Here is a 19,846-nt window from a genome sequence, read left to right on the forward strand (position 1 = left end):
TCCATCTTACACTTCGAAGAAAGTAAGCAAAATACAATCACTAAATCATTTAGTTAGCTAACAATATGTTGAAGTATGTCACAAAATTTGTAATGAATATTGTCAAGAATACTCTTTTGATTACTGCATTTGATAAAGAAATCTTAGTATTTATCAGAATGTAAATGGAAAGAGGTTTTACTACTAATAATTCTGTATGTCAGTCATACAAATCTTTTAGCAGTTGCTGCTATTCAATAGTTTTTACATGTCATGTGACAAAAACCTTTAGCCTTTTGATGCATTTATCTTCCAATTAACTTTTTTTCTCTTTCTCACTGTGTTACAGATCATGGCAGAATAGTGAAAGGTCTATGAAAAACAGCTCTGCGTATAACTGATGTGAAAAGTTGCACATTTAAGATACTGGTTAATTCAAGTCTCACAGGAGTTTGCCTGAGTCTTGTCCAGACTTAGTTCTCTTTCCTCCTAAAGGCAAGAATGGCATAGTAGATATAGTCTTAGTCTCTAATGATAACCATAAACTAGGTCATTCATTACCGGGTATCTGCACTCCCGCAATATTATTTGCTGACATATCCAGGATAGCATCAATTTTATCTAATTTTAGTTGTTGCACATACAGACATTTAAAGCTGAGCTAGTCACTGTGGGTTCTCTTTATAGGCAATAGAGAAAAAAAGGCACTTTTTAAGGAGTAATTCACCTGACCTATTTTTGACATTGACTTTAGGATAAAATAAATCAAAAAGTGCTTATTTCTTACTAAAGGAGCATAAAATGACTGGCTCACCTGTGGAGATTTACTCTGCAAAGGTCTTAGCTTATGTGAGGGGAGACCTATCTTGATGTTAGTTCTTACTTTAATTATTAATTTTCAAAAGATAAGAGCTTTCAAAATATGATTAAAAACTATACACTTCAGAATGTATTACCAATTGTTGCTATATGCACTGCTCAGTAAATAAGAACAATAGATTCAATTAGCTAGAATAGAAAACAAACTTGAACCTATCGGTATCCTACACCCCAGAGTCTGATCCTAATCATGAGGTTTTGAACGAAATAGTGGTGGCATCAAACTCTAACATTATTTTCAGCCCTTATTTTTCTTGAGCATATCACAACCTTATTTTTTCTTTTATTATCAAAAATCCTACTAAAAACATTAATTTATTTTAAAAAACTTAATAAAGATATATTAATATAAATCAATACAAAGTATACCATAATAATTCATTTTAAGTTATTCAACATATTCAACTTAAATTTATGAATAATTGTGAATGTTCCAAACTATTAATTAGCACTAATTAATTATTAATTAATTAATTAATTTCAGCATGGTGGACAAAAACAAAAGTTTTCTTTTCTTCTTCTTCAAAAAAGAAACTTCGTATAAATATCCTAAGATTTTATGGCACTAATTCTTCTGCATTTTTTCTCCTTTTTTTTTTTTTTTTTTTTTTTTTTTTTACCTTTAGAGGAAGACACTACCTTCATATTACAAAAAATATATACATATTAAAAAAATATATATTATTTTATTTTACTGAGACATCTTGAAGTAGGTTACTTTATAATGTGATTATGGGAAATAGAAAAATATTTTTTCTTTGTCTTGTATAGGCTTATTGAACTTCCTTTTCCTTTATTTTTCCTTGCTGTCTTTTAATATTTATCTATAGATGACTCATTGCTTGACCTATTCTAATATTAAAAAGCCAATCCCTCATTCCTTTAGGTATTGTACTGTAGCTGTTACACTGATAAACAAATTTCAAGCTTTTTCAGAGAAATCTGTAGGGATTGTAGGGATGTACAAAGTAAGAGTTTAAAAATTATTAATATTTTGTAAATGAATCCTTCTGAATGATAGGAGGGCATCATAATATGAATAGTTGTGCCATATGAATGCATAAGTCACTCATTCTTCACCTTAAAGTAGGCTTATAATTTTTGTAAATTTTTCATGTTATGTTCATGCATTTTAGCATCTTCACTTAAAATGACACAAGAACTTTTGGTATTGTAAACGGGTACTAACTGATCTTTCAGTTTCTAGTTGTTTGAAATATTATTTACATTTTTTTTAGAAGGTCATATTTATCACAGTTAACTGATTGGAACACTCAAAGACTTTAAAAGCACATAATTTTCTCATAGAAATTTAAAGGAAATGAAAGAAAGACTCATTTTGAAAATGAATCTTTTAGTATTTTCTTATATACATATTCATTCTGAGTAATTAGTGTTCAGTCAAATGTTTGCAGCAGGATGTGGAGTTGGTAATTGTTTGAATATGCTTGTTTGCCAGACAACATGCATATTCATAACCAGAATTACTACTATAGTTATGCTTAATATAGTAGGAGGGAAGAAGAAAAGAAAATATAATGCAACAAAACCAGTTATATTTAATATATGACACTTTAAATTAGAACTTTCAACTTTGACAGAACTATAGTGGTATAGTGGTTGAGAGACCTGGGCCCATTTAACCTGGAAAAGAGAAGACTAAGGGGAAATCTCATCATTATCTGTTAATACCTGAATGGAGGTTGTCAGGAAGATGGAGCCAGTCTCTTTTCAGTTGAGCCCAGTGACAGGATGAGAGGCAATGGGCAGAAACTGAAGCACAACAAGTTTTGGTTGAGTATAAAAAGCCACTTCTTTACTGAGAGGATGACAGAACACTGTAACAGATTGCCCATAGAGGTTGTGGAGTCTTTTTCTGTGGACATTTTCAAAACCTGCCTGGATGCCATCCTGAGCAACGTGCTCTAAGTGATCCTGCTCGACAAGGGGGTTGGACTAGATGATCACCAGAGGTCCCTACCAACCTCAGCCATTCTGTGAGTCTGTAATTCTGTGATTATAAAAATAAAAAATTAATAAATAAATAAATAATAAATACACATAATAAATAAACAAATAATCAAGTTAACTCTTTATAAACGATCATCAGGTCTGGAAATAATCCGCCAGATTCAGTTCCACTTTCTAGACTCTTAAACTTAGTTACATAAGTATAGTGAAGCTTCAAATACCAGTATTACTCAAACCTCCACTGACTTTGTTGACTAGATCACTACTGACTATAATCCCAGATATCTAGTTCATACATACATAATTATATTCAGATGTCAGAATTTACTGCTCTACATTGTGAATATAAGCTTCATTCATTAATTATACATATTAAGGTTGTCTGAATCTACAACTGAGCCCCATTTTTTTTCCAAATCTAGGTCATGAAAATTAACTTCTAGAATGTGGCAGGCCTACCTGTAGTTCCCTGAGTACTCTTTCTTGCCCCTCTGGAATATAGGAGTGACATTTCTGTTCTTAAGTCCTCTGGAACATCTCCAGGTCACCATGATATTCATGGATAATTTCAAATAACCTCACAATGACATCAGCCAGTTCCTTCAGTGCTCATGGGTGCAGCTCATCAGATCCCATAGACTTGTGTGTGTCCAATTTGTTGAAATACTCCCTAACCTGATCCTCCTCCAAAAAGGATAAATCTTAACTCCAGATTTTCCCACAGGTTTCAGGAACCAGAGGTTGTTGCAGGCCAGTCTTAACAGTAAAGACCATGATGAAGAAAGTATTGAATATCTCAGCCTTTTCCATGCCCTTTGTTACCATGTTCCCTGAACAATTCAGCAGCAGTCTGGCATTTTCCAAGTCTTTCATTTACCGCTGATGTACCCATAGAAGCTCTTGTGTTGATCTTCATGTCACTTGACAGCTCCAGCTTCAGATGGGTTTGTACAGGTATAACAGCAAAGTAAGACTTTTCCTAGACTGCACAATCTTCCCTGTCAAAGAAGTTTTGCTAAGAATCTCTGCACCAATGCCCTGGCTTCTTTCTTAGTCTGTGTCATCTCCCACAGAATAGAAAATTCATGTAACTCATATTATTTCATATATGCATATGGTTGAAATTTTTTGGTATCTGAGTCCATCTAGTCTCTGCACTGCCAGTTTGATCTTAAATGGAAACACTTTTGTACTTTCATGACTAGTATTCCTTTTGCAAGAGAAAGCAATGGAAAAAAGATTTACTTTTTTTATATGATTCAGCACTTTAGACTTCTACCATAGCCTGAATAGTGTTCCAAATATAGTTATTTGTGTACATTGGTGTGGAGAACAGGAAGACTTGTTAGCATCACTGATAAGCACCGGACTTGGGCAAAGGGGAATTGAGCAGCTTGCTCCTGCTTATCTCTGATAAAAACTTTTTGGTGGAGGTCTGCCAGCTTGGTATGAAAGGCTGCTAAAGAAGGGAGTGTGTTGGTGGGATAGCCCTGTTTTTGTGATAGAACAGATTCTTGAGGGTCACAGCGCCTGAATGAAACCTTTTATTTCATTATGTATAAAAAGAATATTAAAGTTCGCACCCATGAACATGATAATTAACTTAAAGTAGTACCTGCTAAACATATATGACTATAGTACTCAACTCTTCACCCAAATCATACTAAATCATGGGGAGCACCATGAAGCAGCTTCCAGTGAGGCAAAAATGGTGTCCACCCACCACACCTGCCAGGCTGAGACTGAAACCCAGACAGAGGGGCCACAACCCCCCTGCCAGACACCTCTACCCAGACAGACCTCCCAAGGATTGAAAGAGCCATGCAGACCATCCACTGCAGGGACCTCCAATATCTGAAGCAGAGTTGAGTTAGATGGGTGTAAATGCAACCAGATAGACACACTCTCTGAGCAAGTTGCCATGTTCTGAGAGGAGTTCTGCAGGCTGTGAAGCATCCAGGAATCAGAGTGGGAGATCAACACATGGTATCATGTGCTGGCGTGGCTGAGCAATAGCCTTTCTTTAAATCCTTGAAAGAGGGTGGTAAAATGGTTTCCAAACTGAAACCAGCAGAATTGACAGATTAACAAGACAAGGGTGGTTTGACCCTTGTCTCTGTTTGAAGCAGAGTGAGGAATCTCCCCTTTGCCCCTGAAGTGCCCTACACAACATATATGATGCTATGGGGCTCAAAAAAAGGAGAGTGTATGTGGGGGTATTGCCATGCGGGTTGACAACCACTGTGGTTGGTGATAACATCAGACTCCTAAAGATGAAGCCATGAGGAATGAAAAGAAGTTATAAGGAACAAAGAAGGGTGATTCAGGAGACACCTCAAACTGCTTGTTCTCCAGCCATTAAGACAAGAAAGCTGATGGGTGTTTGTGGTTGCCGGGCAAAGTTTTTAACCAGTGAATAGTTAGTGGAAAACAGTAGAGTTAATGGTATAAGAAGGAAGCCTATTCTCAATAAAGTGGTTGTAGTTGACTTGGTGTCAGTATGGTCATTACGCCACAAGTGTGATGACAACAGTGGTAATGGCTGAGACCAGAAAGGGCAACTGTGAAAGGATAGACTAGCATACCATTTGTCTAAGAACCACAGAATCACACGGAATTTCTAGGTTGGAAGAGACCTCAAGATCATCAAGTCCAACCTCTGACCTAACACTAACAGTCCCCACTAAACCATATCCCTAAGCTCTACATCTAAATGTCTTTTAAAGACCTCAACGGATGGTGACTCCACCACTTCCCTGGGCAGCCTGTTCCAATGTCTAACAACCCTTTCGGTAAAGAAGTTCTTCCTAACATCCAACCTAAAACTCCGCTGGTGCAACTTAAGCCCATTCCCCCTCATCCTGTCACCAGGCACGTGGGAGAACAGACCAACCCCCACCTCGCTACAGCCTCCTTTAAGGTATCTGTAGAGAGCAATAAGGTCACCCCTGAGCCTCCTCTTCTCCAGGCTGAACAAGCCCAGCTCCCTCAGCTGCTCCTCGTAGGACTTGTTCTCCAGGCCCCTCACCAGCTTAGTCGCCCTTCTCTGGACTCGCTCAAGCACCTCGATGTCCTTCTTGTAGCGAGGGGCCCAAAACTGAACACAGTACTCGAGGTGAGGCCTCACCAGAGCTGAGTACAGGGGGACGATCACCTCCCTAGCCCTGCTGGTCACACTGTTTCTTATGCAAGCCAGGATGCTGTTGGCCTTCTTGGCCACCTGAGCACACTGCTGGCTCATACTCAGCCGACTATCCACCATCACTCCCAGGTCCTTCTCTGCCTGGCAGCTCTCCAACCACTCATCTCCCAGCCTGTAGCTCTGCTTGGGGTTATTGCACCCCAGGTGCAGGACCTGGCACTTGGCATTGTTAAACTTCATGCAGTTGACCTCAGCCCATCGGTGCAGCCTATCTAGGTCCTCCTGCAGAGCCTTCCTACCCTCAAGCAAATCGACACACACACACCTAACTTGGTGTCATCTGCAAAGTTACTGAGGGTGCACTCGATTCCCTCGTCCAGATCATCGATAAAGATATTAAAGAGGACCGGCCCCAGCACCGAGCCCTGGGGGACGCCACTAGTGACTGGCCTCCAACTGAACTTGACTCCATTTACCACGACTCTTTGGGCCCGGCTATCCAGCCAGTTATTAACCCAACGAAACGTGCGCCAGTCCAAGCCAAGAGCAGCCAGTTTCTTGAGGAGAATGCTGTGGGAGACGGTGTCAAAAGCCTTACTGAAGTCGAGGTAGACCACATCCACAGCCTTTCCCTCATCCACCCAGCGCGTCACTTTGTCATAGAAGGAGATCAGGTTCGTCAAGCAGGACCTGCCTTTCATAAACCCATGCTGACTAGGCCTGATCGCTGGCTTGCCCTGCAAGTGCTGCATGATGACTGTCAAGAGGATCTGCTCCATGAGCTTCCCTGGCACTGAGGTCAAACTGACAGGCCTGTAGTTTCCCGGGTCTGCCCTCTGGCCCTTCTTGTAGATGGGCATCACGTTTGCTAGCCGCCAGTCAACTGGGACCTCCCCCGATAGCCAGGACTGCTGATAAATGATAGATAGTGGCTTGTCCAGTTCCTCTGCCAGTTCTCTCAGTACCCATGGGTGGATCCCATCCGGCCCCATCGACTTGTGCACATCCAAGTGCCGTAGCAGGTCACCAACCAGTTCTTTGTGGATAGTGAGGGCCACATCCTGCTCCCCAACCCCTTCCACCAGCTCAGGGTACTGGGTATTCAGAGAACAACTGGTATTGCCGCTAAAGACTGAGGCAAAGAAGGCATTAAGCACCTCTGCCTTTTCCTCATCTCTTGTAGCTAAGTTTCCCCCCGCATCCAGTAAAGGCTGGAGATTCTCCTTAGTCCTCCTTTTTGTGTTGATGTATTTATAGAAACATTTTTTGTTATCTTTAACGGCAGTAGCCAGATTGAGCTCCAGATGAGCTTTGGCCTTTCTAATTTTGTCCCTGCACAGCCTCATAACATCCTTATAGTCCTCCTCAGTGGCCCGCCCTTTTTTTCCAAAGATTATAAACCCTCTTTTTTCTCCTAAACTTAAGCTGTGACTCTCTGTTGAGCCAGGCCAGTCTTCTTCCACGGTGGCTCATCTTTGTGCACATGGGGACAGACCGATCCTGCGCCATTAAGATTTCCTTCTTGAAAATTGCCCAGCCTTCCTGGACTCCTCTGCCCTTCACAACCACCTCCCAAGGGACTCTACTAACCAGTGTCCTGAATAGCTCAAAGTCAGCCCTCCGGAAGTCCAATACAGCAGTTTTACTGGTCCCCTTGCTGGCCTCTCCAAGAATAGTGAACTCCACCATTTTGTGGTCACTCTGCCCAAGACAGCTCCCAACAATCACGTCCTCCACCAGTCCTTCTCTGTTTGTGAAGAGAAGGTCTAGCGGGGCACCTCCCCTGGTAGGTTCACTATCCGGCTGCCTCAGGAAGCTATCTTCCATGCTCTCCAGAAATCTCCTAGACTGCTTTCTCTGGGCTGCGTTGTGCTTCCAGGGTATGTCAGGGAAGTTGAAGTCCCCCACGAGTACAAGCGCTGAAGATTTTGCAACTTCTGTCAGCTGCCTGTAGAACTCCTCATCAGTCTCCTCATCCTGGTTCGGCGGTCTATAACAGGCCCTGACAAGGAAGCTAGCCTTCTTGTCCCTGCTGATCCTAACCCAAAGGGACTCAACCTTGTCATTCCCAGCCTCGAATTCTACAACATCGAAAGACTCTCTAATATAGAGAGCCATACTACCACCCCTTCTGTGCTGCCTGTCTCTTCTAAAGAGCTTATAACCAGTCATTGCAGCACTCCAGTCAGGAGACTGGTCCCACCACGTCTCCGTGATGGCAACCAAGTTGTAGCCTGCCTGCTGCACGATGGCTTCCAGCTCCTCCTGTTTGTTACCCATGCTGAGTGCATTGGTGTAGATGCACTTCAACTGGGCCATTGCCTTATCCCCCAGCCTTGCCATTGTTCCCCCTGGCACAGCCCCAACAATCCTTGCTTCAGCCCCATCCCCCTTCTTACCTAGTTTAAAGCCCTCTCAATGAACCCTGCCAGCTCCTGGCCCAGGATCCTTTTTCCCCTAAAAGATAGGGACCTGTCTGCGGCCATCAGGCTGGGTGCCGAGTAAAGTGCCCCATGGTCAAAAAAAACAAGATTTCTGCGTTGGCACCAGCCCCTGAGCCACGTGTTTAACAGGTGGGCTTTCCGTGTCCTCTCTGTACCCCTCCCTGCCACTGTAGGGATGGACGAAAACACCACCTGCACTCCCGCTCCATCCACTAACCGTCCCAGCCCCCTAAAGTCTCGTTTGATAGCCTTCAGGCTTCTCTCTTCAATGTTGTCACTACCTGCCTGGACTATCAAAAGAGGATAAAACCAGTTCCAAAACAAAGCACGGAGGGTGTTGGTAATTGGAGATTCCTCTCTGAGAGGTGCCCATTTGCTGCCCAGACAACCTCTTGAGAGACGTTTGCTGCCTACCTGGGGCCTGTACTTATGACATCACAAAGAGGCTACTGAGCTTGGTCAAGCCAGAGGACTATCACACATTCCTGCTCTTTCACGTAGGGATAACTAAGGCTGTGACAAGGAGACTCAGAAACATCAAAAGGGACTTTATATCTCTTGGAAAGATGCTGAAGGGATCAGGGAGAACACAAGTAGATTCAGGGAGAACACAAGAACACAAATAGTGTTCTCCTCAGTCCTCACAGTTGGAGACTGGAACCCAAGGAATATGTGGCATATGGATCAGGTGACTGATTGGCTGTGTAGCTGGTGCCATGGTCAAGGTTTTGGGTTCTATGATCTCAGGCGTGTTTTTGAGAGACCAGGCATGCTGACCTTATGGGGCAAGAGTGTTTTAGACAGCAAGCTGGATGGACTCATTAGGAAGGCTTTAAACTAGATTAAGTGGGGGAAGGAGATGTATCTGTAAGTGACTCAAAAGAAACCGTGAATGACAATACTTTAAACATCAGGGAAACACCCATAAATCATCCCATAGGAATTAGGAAGGACTGCTGTAAAAAGGCAATGCACCCCACAGTCCAGCTGAAGTGTCTCAATGCATGCAGCTTGGTAAACAAGCAGGAGTTGGAAGCAACAGTGCAATTAGTGCAAATATGATGTAGTGCAAATATGATCTAGTGCAATCATGGAAACATGGTGGGATGAATCACACAGCTGGAACACTGGAATGGAGGGCTACAAGATTTACAGGAGACACAGAAAGGGATGGAAGGATAGAGGTGTTACTGTCTGTGTTAAGAACTGGTGAGATTGTGAAGAGTTCCCTATAAAAAACAGCCAAGAGCAGGTTGAGAGTCTGGGTAAAAATTAAGTACTGGACCAACGAAGGACACCTTGTGGTTGGGATCTACTATGGGCCACTTGACCAAGGGGATCCTATTGATGAGGCTTTTTTGCTCCAGCTACAAGAAGCATCACGCTCACAGGCTCTCATCCTCCTGGGGGATTTCCACCACCCAGATATCTGCTGGAAAAGATAACACAACAGGCAGTAGGCAATCCAGGATTCAAACTGGCATCCTTTGGGGAAAATTTCCGCATCCAGGTATTAGACAAAATAACTAAAGAAGTATTACTGGACCTGGTGATCACCAACATGGAAGAGCTTATAAAAGAGGTTGAAATTCAAGGAAGCCTAGGTTGCAGTGACCATACCCTGGTTGAGTTTGCGATCTCAAGGGACAATGGCTTGTTTAAGAACAAAGTCAGGACCCTGAACTTCAGAAGAGCCAACTTCCAGCAATTCAAAAAATTAGTGAATGAAATCACATTGGACATGGTCCTTTGGGACAGAGGATCTGATCAGAGCTGGCAACTCTTTAAGGATATATTCCTTGAAGTGCAAAAATTCTCTATCCCCATATGTAATAAATAGAGCAGAGAAGGTAGGAAACCAGCATGGTTGAATAAGGACCTGCTGGTCAAACTTTGGCAAAAGAAAGAAATGCACAGATGGTGGAAACAGGGCCATGTGCTCTGGAAAGAGTACAGAAATATTGTCTGGATGTGCAGGAATGGGATTGGGAAAGCCAACACACTGACAGAACTAAAATTTGCGAGGGATGAGAAGAATAACAAGAAGGGGTTCTACAGGTATATTGGCCACAAAAGAATGACGAGGGAGATTATAGCACCTCTGACAAATGAAGACATAGAGATAGTAACGACAGATGATTAGAAGGCACAGGTACTTAACTTCTTCCCTTCTGTTTTCACTGGTGGTGAGGCTTCCCACACCTCTCAAGTCCTTAAATCTGTAGATGGAGGCTGAGGGAGCAAAGTCCCTCCCAGTGCAACCAAAGAGCAAGTTCGTGACCTCCTGATGCAATTTAACTACAACTCTATGGGCCGTGATGACATGTATTCCAGGGTCCTGAGGGAATTGGATGATGGAATTTCCAAGCCTCTCTCCATCATATATGAAAATAAATGAATAAAAAAAAAAAAAAAAAAAAAAAAAAGGAAATATAGCATGACATAACATAATTTTTTTTAAAGGGTAGAAAGGAAAACTTGGGGAACTACAGGCTAGTGAGCCTCACCTCAGTAACCGAAAAGATCATGGAACAAAACCTCCTGGAGGCAATATTAAGGCACATGCAAGACAGGTAATCTGAGACAGCTAGCATGGCTTCACCAAAGGTAGATTGTGCCTGACGGATCTGGAGGCCCATGATGAAGTGATTGCATCAGTTGACAAGGGAAGACTGACCAATGTTATCTATATAGAATTCTGTGAGGCCTTTGGCATAGTTCCACGTGACAACATAATCTCTAAAATGGAGAGATACAGGTTTTATGGGTGGGCCATTCGGAGGATAAGGAGTTGGCTTGAAGGTTGCACCCAGCGAGTAGTGGTCAATGTCTCTATGTCCAAGTGGAGGCCAGTGATGAATGGTGTACCGTAGGGGTCTGTCCTGGGACCAGTACTGTTTAATATCTTTATCAATGACATAGACAGTGGGATCGAATGCACCCTCAGCAAGTCTGCAGATGACACCAAGCTGAGCAGTGCAGTTGTTACAAGAGAAGGAAGAGATGCCATCCGGATGGACCTGGACAAGCTTGATAAGTGGGCCCACATGAACCTAATGGGGATCAATATTTTTCACTCAGAGGGTGACAAGGCATTGGAAAAAGTTGCCCATAGAGGTTGTGGATGCCCCATTTCTGGAGGTGTTCAAGACCAGGTTGGATGAGTCCCTGAGCAACCTACTAGGTGGCATCCCTGCTTATGGCAGAGCATTGGAGTTATATGATCTTTAAGGTTCCTTCCAACCCAAGCCATTATGTGATTCTATGATTCTATGATAAATATCACCCCAGGGAGGGAACAGATAATGTTAGGATATAAAAGAGAAGTAGGAAGTAGAAGTAGGAAGTATTTTGTAAAAAGAAAAAGAGAAGGTGGAAGAAAAAAAGAAGTTAGTTAGAGTAAGAAAAAACAAAGAGCGAGGGTGTGGGGTGGGGAGCAAAGAAGAAAATGGAAACCTAGAAGAGGCTTTCTCCTTTTTCTCTTTCTCCTCCAACAAGTCAGGGATGCCTTCTTGGAAAGCTCTTTACCTTCACCCTCTGGTGAGGAATACCTGGGATAGCATTTTCCAAGCGCTATTTTTATATATTAGCACTATTGCAGTAACTGTATATATCAGTGGCAATCACAAATCTGTTATATCTGTTATATCTGTCACCTTATTGTCACCTTATTCATGTTCAACTTTGTGAAATTGTCTCAGTGAAAGCTCTTAGCAGGGCTCTAAAACAGGAAAATTCTGGACTCTGATAAGTTCCTTTTATCATGACAACTCACTCTATAGTAAGGTCCTAGCAATTATCTCTACTGTAGAACTCTTTTGTGAAATTTTAATAATAGATTAGAGGTATGGTCTTCCTAATGCTGGATTCAGTTGCCTATATTATCAGGCATTTGCCATTACCTGTGCAAGAAACTGCATTGTATCCCAGGTGCCAGTTATAATGATATCAGATATCAGATGAACACTTGATAACAAGTTATGAGGCAAAAGAATATTTCAAACTATAGTTTTTTCTTTTTTCTTTTCTTTTCTTTTCTTTTCTTTTCTTTTCTTTTCTTTTCTTTTCTTTTCTTTTCTTTTCTTTTCTTTTCTTTTCTTTTCTTTTCTTTTCTTTTTGTGTTAAAAACTTCAGTAATTAGTTTTCATCAGATATCCATTGTCTCAGTTTTATAAGTGCAATTTAATTTTTTAATCTAAAAAATTTTACTAATTGTGATTGTGTCTTGTATTTTGCTAAATCTGTTAAAGTGATTAACTAGGATATTGTCTGCTGCCAGGTTGACAGCAAAGTCTTCTGGCTTTTCTGGCTTTTTTTTTTTTAATCATTTGGAAACAGAAGTGCTGAGGTGTTAACAGGCCAACTTTATTCTTCCCCCTACTGTCTGAGTGGTTCCAAAGAGTGTTTATCAATATGGTGGTAAGTATTTTATATATAAAATATAAATAAATACATATTTACATTGTGATGTTTGCTTTTCTTATTTTATAGATAAGAACTCCAAATTCAGTGGAGTTTTTTTTTTCTTTTCTTTTCTTTTCTTTTCTTTTTTTTTTTTTTTTTTTTCTTCTCTAATTGCAGAATTAAAAATACATAACATAAATCAGCTACTTATATAATCTTATCACTTGAACTAGAGTTAGTGGTCAAGGGTTACTAGTCTGTGCAAGACCTCCTGAGGTATCTGTATTGCCTTAAATGTATAACCTTTCCAGGACAACTTAAAGCAAGTAGATTGTTTTATAATTAAATTGAGCAACTTTTTTGTTGTTGTTTCATTTCAGTTTTGGTACAAATAAGTAATCCCTTTTAGAGCCACAGAAATAATGAAAAGTTGTAACAATCTGAAAATATTTTTTCATTTGCTTTCATGCTTTCTATTCCTTCTTTTATGTTGTTTTAGCATTATTTTGTTGCTTTCTCTTTCCTTAGTTCTGACCAAAAAAGAAAACACATTTGGAATTTCTGGCTTTTAGGAAAGCAGATCTAGGGAGAGCAGATCTGTGCAAGAATCAAAGAAATACTCAACAGTTTTACATAGCAGAGGTACTTCTTGTTTGTTACAATATATGCTGGGAAAGGACTTGAAAATAGCGTGCATGAACTATTCATAGTACTTATTACGATTAACAAGCCAGTTAAAGATGGAAAGAATTGCTACTAAATATTAACATTACATTAAAATTACAGTCCATGAAAACTTGCATGGAAGGAATTGGTTAATTTACTTCACAGATTGTAATTTATTAAAATATTAGTTATTATTATTATTATTTATGTGTACAAATTAAACATATATTTTTTAAAAATATTTAGTAGTATTAAAAATAAGTGAGTTAGTAAGTTACCTAAAGTTAAGGTAAATAAATAAATAAATGCATATAAGTGGGCATTGAATAAATTAACCTACAATTATTAAACTAAAAGAACTGCTCTACATAACTGTTGTGCATTACCTTACAATGTTGGATAGACAGACAACCTCCAAATTAACCTAGTAAATACAGAAAGTTTGGGTTTGTACTAGGAAAATGGAGCAAATACACTAAAAAAGCTCAGAAAATAGCTTTCTTAAAATTGCTTCAGATCTGCTTTGTTCTCATTTCATTACAGTCAGTACCTGTAGTTTGGCTTGCCAAGTTTCAGTCTTCTTTCAACTCTTCCTTCATGTACATCGCACTGGTGCTAAACCCTGTCACTCCACTCCTTCCTTTACAATATCATCTAAAATCTATTATAGCCTTTCCATTCAATCTGTTAACAGAATTGCTGCCCCTTGGTATTCTCTGGCTTTATCTGCTTTGACCTCACTCCTTTTTGACCTCTTAATATCTTCCTTTTCTCCCTATCAAAAAAAATAATATATATATATATATATATATATATTAAAAAAAAAAAAAAAAAGGAGAGAGAGAGAGAGAGGGAAAGCTAATTTAATCTTCTAACTTCCTTGCCCTTTGGATCAATCCACTATTTTCTAGACATCTTCACAGTCTTCCAAAACAAAGATATATATATATATATATATATATATATATATATATATTCACTTTGTCAAACTTCTGTTGCTTATACATTTTGTTTATTTTTTTCAATAGCAATTTCCTTGTTCAACATCATTTCCTGCCTTATCAGTTCTTGGTAGTCTATTTTATTGTCACATTTTCATTCTAGCTTACCTGCTTTTTTAATTCTATTACTTACTCATCTTCTTTCCTCCTGTTTGTGGCATGATTTTTTGTTTGTTTTGTATTAATCACATATTTTCTTTCCGTGTCTTATGATCATTTAAGCTGGTTGTATATGAAGGTATACACTTTTCTTGTTCTTGTATAAGTTTATTCTTGCTGACCTCAAACAGAGCAGCGTACACAGAACTGAAGTGAAAGGGGAAAAGCAAGAGAGGTCAAACAAAATGTAATAGTGTTGTTGTGACCTTTTGACACCATGAGGACTCAGATGTTAGTATATGGAACTCAAGTATGCTTTGAAGGAAAAAAAAAATCTTTAGTACTTTCAAGCTATGTGCTTGAACAAAAGGCAACTATTTTTAAAAGTGTCATTTTATTTGCAGATTGCAAAGACTATAAAGAATATTTATACTTGCTGAATGGCATATTACACAGACATTCAATATCACCTTTTTAGGTGACTTTTTGCCTAAATATGCTCATTATCACCATAGTAAATTAACCCCTTTCTTCACCCAATCTTACATGCACCTTTCTTTTCTCTCACACTTCATCTTGCTCCTCACAAAGATTTTATATGAAGAATCTGATATATGTTTTGCATTCAAATAAATTGGCATAATTCTCTTTACTCCTTAAACTTGTCTGATTTTTGACTTTGAATATGTATGATCAAAAAATTAACCAACAAATCATTGTGCTTGTTCTTAAACTGACAGATAATATTATCTGACAGATCAGGATCAGACAACAATCTCTCAGAGAGAGATTAGTTGCATAAGTAAATGTGCTTCACAAAACAGGTGGACAGCAGAAATCATATTCCACTGACAGGTGGGAACAGGCTGAGGTTAGAAGTATGAGATCTGATAAATTAGCAGTGAGTTATACAAAGAAGTTGGTTCAGATATTAATCCATAACAATATAATTAATTATTATCATTATTATATTCAATTATTTCAAAGGTCTTGAACACTGCGACATAATAATCTCAACTGGATTTTTTTTTTTCTGGATTTTCTAGCACTTCACCATTAAGCATAGACATTCTGAGCACTAAAATATTTTGTTTTAAAAGCTTCAAAAAGGAAAATGATTATTACAATCATGACATCTATCTCATGTATTTTTTAATGTTAAATCTAATTTATTTTAATTTGATAGTGTTTCTTATTTGTATTGCAGTTATCTGTAAAATATTTACCCAAAGGAAAAGACCTCAACATTCTTGGCCTCGCTTTTTTTAAAGAGTGAGATTTATCTTCAGACAATAGATATCTGCCTTTCAGAATTTAAACTCATTGGTGTTAATGCACCTTTGGTTTGGTAAATTCTAATGATGGTGATATCTATAAGTCTGGAGTACATTGCATAGAAAACACCATTCTACATCTCTGTCATAAATATATCTACCTCTTAGCAGAGACATGCACTGTCTCAGTAAAAGTTTACCAGTCCATATATTTCTTTTCTAAATTTATTTTTCTACATCATATTGTACATTCCTTTCCAGAAACAGTCTGATTTAAAATGTCTGATTTTCCTAAGGTGGCTGTACTAGCTGATTTCTGCAGCTACCTTTGCTGACTGAAACACCTGCCACACTCCAGGATACTGTAGTTACTACTACAGACTGGTGCCACTTGGATCCTGGACACAGTTTCTGTTGGTATTGCTTTGCATCCTTGCCTGAATCATGTGAATGTATATAAACTCTCTTCCCAGGAAACATATGATTAATTTATTAGGAAACCTAATAGTTGGATCAAATGTTAATGGAGAAAAAAATGTTTCCTTCCTTCCTTCCTTCCTTCCTTCCTTCCTTCCTTCCTTCCTTCCTTCCTTCCTTCCTTCCTTCCTTCCTTCCTTCCTTCCTTCCTTCCTTCCTTCCTTCCTTCCTTCCTTCCTTCCTTCTTCCCTTCTTCCCTTCTTCCCTTCTTCCCTTCTTCCCTTCTTTCCTTCTTTCCTTCTTTCCTTCCTTTTTTGTGGAAGGGACACCTTGCACTAGATAGGCAAGGTTGCTCAAAGCCGCATCCAACCTGGACTTACAGGGATGAGGCCAACACTTCCCAGGATGGGGCACCCACAACTTCTAGGGCAACCTGTTTCAGTGCCTCACCATCCTCACAGTTAACAGTTTTTTCTGACTATCTAATTTAAATCTACCCTTTTAAAATTTAAATCCATTACTCCTTGTCCTATTGCTATACTAAGGAGTCCCTGTCCTTCTTTCTTGTAGGCCCCCTTCAGGTACTGGATGGCTGCTATAAGGTCTCTGGGGAGTCTTCTCTTTTCCAGGCTGAGCAAACCCAACTCCCTCAGCTTTTTTTTTTTTTTTTTTTTTTTTTTTTTTTTTTTTTTCCTTCAGACCAGGCCTGAAAATAAACCAGAACAGAAAGAAGCAAGAAGTCTGGAATTACAGAATGTCACTTAAATTTTAAATTTTCTTATGTTTCCCTTTTCACACACAGAATATTGTGAATACAGCATGAAAGGTAGAAAAAAGAGAAACAAAATAAAATATTTTTTCTAATATTAAAAATCAATTTACTACATAGACTTTAAGGGTTATTAAATAAGGGTTATTTGCATATTATTATATATCATCATAACCATCTGAGTTAATGAATACAGCTCTGATGTGTTACAGCAATGGTGGAAAAGAAAGTAGAAATGCACATGCTGCTTCTACATGGTTTAATGTTTGTTAACATTGTGACTGAGAAGTTTTGAAGTTGAATAAATCTGAATTTTACTTGTTTAGAAAGAGAAAGAGAAAGAGAAAGAGAAAGAGAAAGAGAAAGAGAAAGAGAAAGAGAAAGAGAAAGAGAAAGAGAAAGAGAAAGAGAAAGAGAAAGAGAAAGAGAAAGAGAAAGAGAAAGAAGAAGAAGAAGAAGAAAAAGAAAAAGAAGATGAAAAAGAAAAAGAAAAAGAAAAAGAAGATGAAAAAGAAAAAGAGAAAGAAGATGAAAAAGAAAAAGAAGAAGAAGACGAAAAAGAAGAAGAAGACGAAAAAGAAGATGAAAAAGAAAAAGAAGATGAAAAAGAAAAAGAAGATGAAAAAGAAAAAGAAAAAGAAGACGAAAAAGAAAAAGAAAAAGAAGATGAAAAAGAGAAAGAGAAAGAGAAAGAGAAAGAGAAAGAGAAAGAGAAAGAGAAAGAGAAAGAGAAAGAGAAAGAGAAAGAGAAAGAGAAAGAGAAAGAGAAAGAAGAAGAAGAAGAAGAAAAAGAAAAAGAAGAAGAAAAAGAAGAAGAAAAAGAAGAAGAAAAAGAAAAAGAAAAAGAAAAAGAAAAAGAAAAAGAAAAAGAAAAAGAAAAAGAAAAAGAAAAAGAAAAAGAAAAAGAAAAAGAAAAAGAAAAAAAAGAAAAAGAAAAAGAAAAAGAAAAAGAAAAAGAAAAAGAAAAAGAAAAAGAAAAAGAAAAAGAAAAAGAAAAAGAAAAAGAAAAAGAAAAAAAGAAAAAAAAGAGTCCTACTTCAGGCCCATGTAGAGATGTGCGATTAGTCTAATCTTAAGCACATGTAATTCACAGAATCACAGAGTCACAGAATTGTTTAGGTTGGAAGAGACCTCAAGATCATCGAGTCCAACCTCTGACCTAACACGAAAAAGTGCTCCACTAAACCATATTGAAGATTTGTTTTAAGATCCATTTAAAGGGAACTATGAAAGTAAGCAGGAGACAAAATTTTAGAGGAAGCAGTAAATATAATATGTTTATCAATTAAATTCACTCTCTTGGTTCAATCTAGATCAAGTGGTTAAACATCTTTTCCTAAGAGGTACCTTGTCTTACCTTTAAAATAAATATGGGTTTAATAGGAGTAATAAAGAATAAAAATTACATTTGAGAACACTTCAACATGCTATCAGATTTATAGCATTTCCCACTACAGGTATCCCTCCTTGGGGAAATTTTATAGAAGAGGTGTAATCAACAAAGAAATTTCACAGATCAACTTATTTAAAACTCGGTCACAAGGCCAAATCTATCCCTGTTTTCATCACATTAGTGATGAGAACTAATATTCTAGGATATGTTTTCCTTATTCATAGGTATTGTTTATGTTCTCTCCTTTTTTTTTTTTTTTTTTAATTAGCAGATGTTTGCATAAAGACCTTTAACTACTTTTTTTGATATAGCTTTGCAAGTGATAGAGAAAGACAAGGACACAGACAGAAAGTCCAGGCTTTCAAAATGCTTGGCAGGACTGTCTTTTTGTCATTAAACAATTTTCCTGGACTGGAGTTAAACAGTAGAGAGAGAATAAAATCATGAAGTAAAATCATTCTTTAATGTCAGGATCTGTGACAGGTGACTCCACAATGAGGTATCAGCATTAATTATATTTTATTTCGCACTTGTCAGTCCTTGATTTTCTTATTTATTTCTTTATGCACAGAAAATATAAAAACCAAGAGCACTTGTAAAACTGAACACCAAACTTATTTTCTTTTTCAGTTCCTCCTTTCTATTTGATGTCATTAACTAATATGAAATACATATCTAATAAATATTGACTGTTCTCTATTAAGAACACTGACATTGGCAAATAGAGACAGTCTCCAGTTTCTGTTATCAGAACACACACTGACAGGTGCAGTATGAAGACATTGTCTTGAAGGGTCATTTTTACTGAAAAGGAAATGGAACAAAGTCAATCTGCACTGCAGTCTGAGTCCTAATAAGCCTTAGCCCTAATAAGTTATCTGTAAATTTTAACTTTCCCTAAAACGTTTGTACTCAGAATACTCAGAATACTGCTTGTTTATAAAATGTGTAGACTTTATTAAGAAGCAAATGGTGAGCTCTTAGAGATTATTAAACAAGTCTCCTGGTACATTTTACTTCAAATCTTGCTATGGTCAAAAAGCAAACACAGTTTATATGAAAAACTAAGAATTTCTTCTTTGTATAACTGAAACATTAACATTCTAAACAGACATGCCACCCAAAAATAAAATAAAATAAAAACAATATTATTAATCTAGATTTAATTATTTCAGGAAAAGAAAAAAAGAAAAACAAACAAACAAACAAACAAACAAAACCACCTTTTATATGAAAAGTCTCAATAATTATGGTATAATTACAATTATTAAACATACATTTCCTAGTATTTGTTCCCCCCCCCCCCTTTTTTTTTTTTTTTTATTATTTTTCCTGGTGTTGTACAGATCTTTCTGCTGCCTCCTGCTGCCTCTAGCTTCAGTCTGTGGAGTGAGTCCAGTGAGTTGTC

This window comes from Aythya ferina (genome assembly GCF_964211825.1).
Source record: "Aythya ferina genome assembly, chromosome: 1".
Taxonomy (NCBI): domain Eukaryota; kingdom Metazoa; phylum Chordata; class Aves; order Anseriformes; family Anatidae; genus Aythya; species Aythya ferina.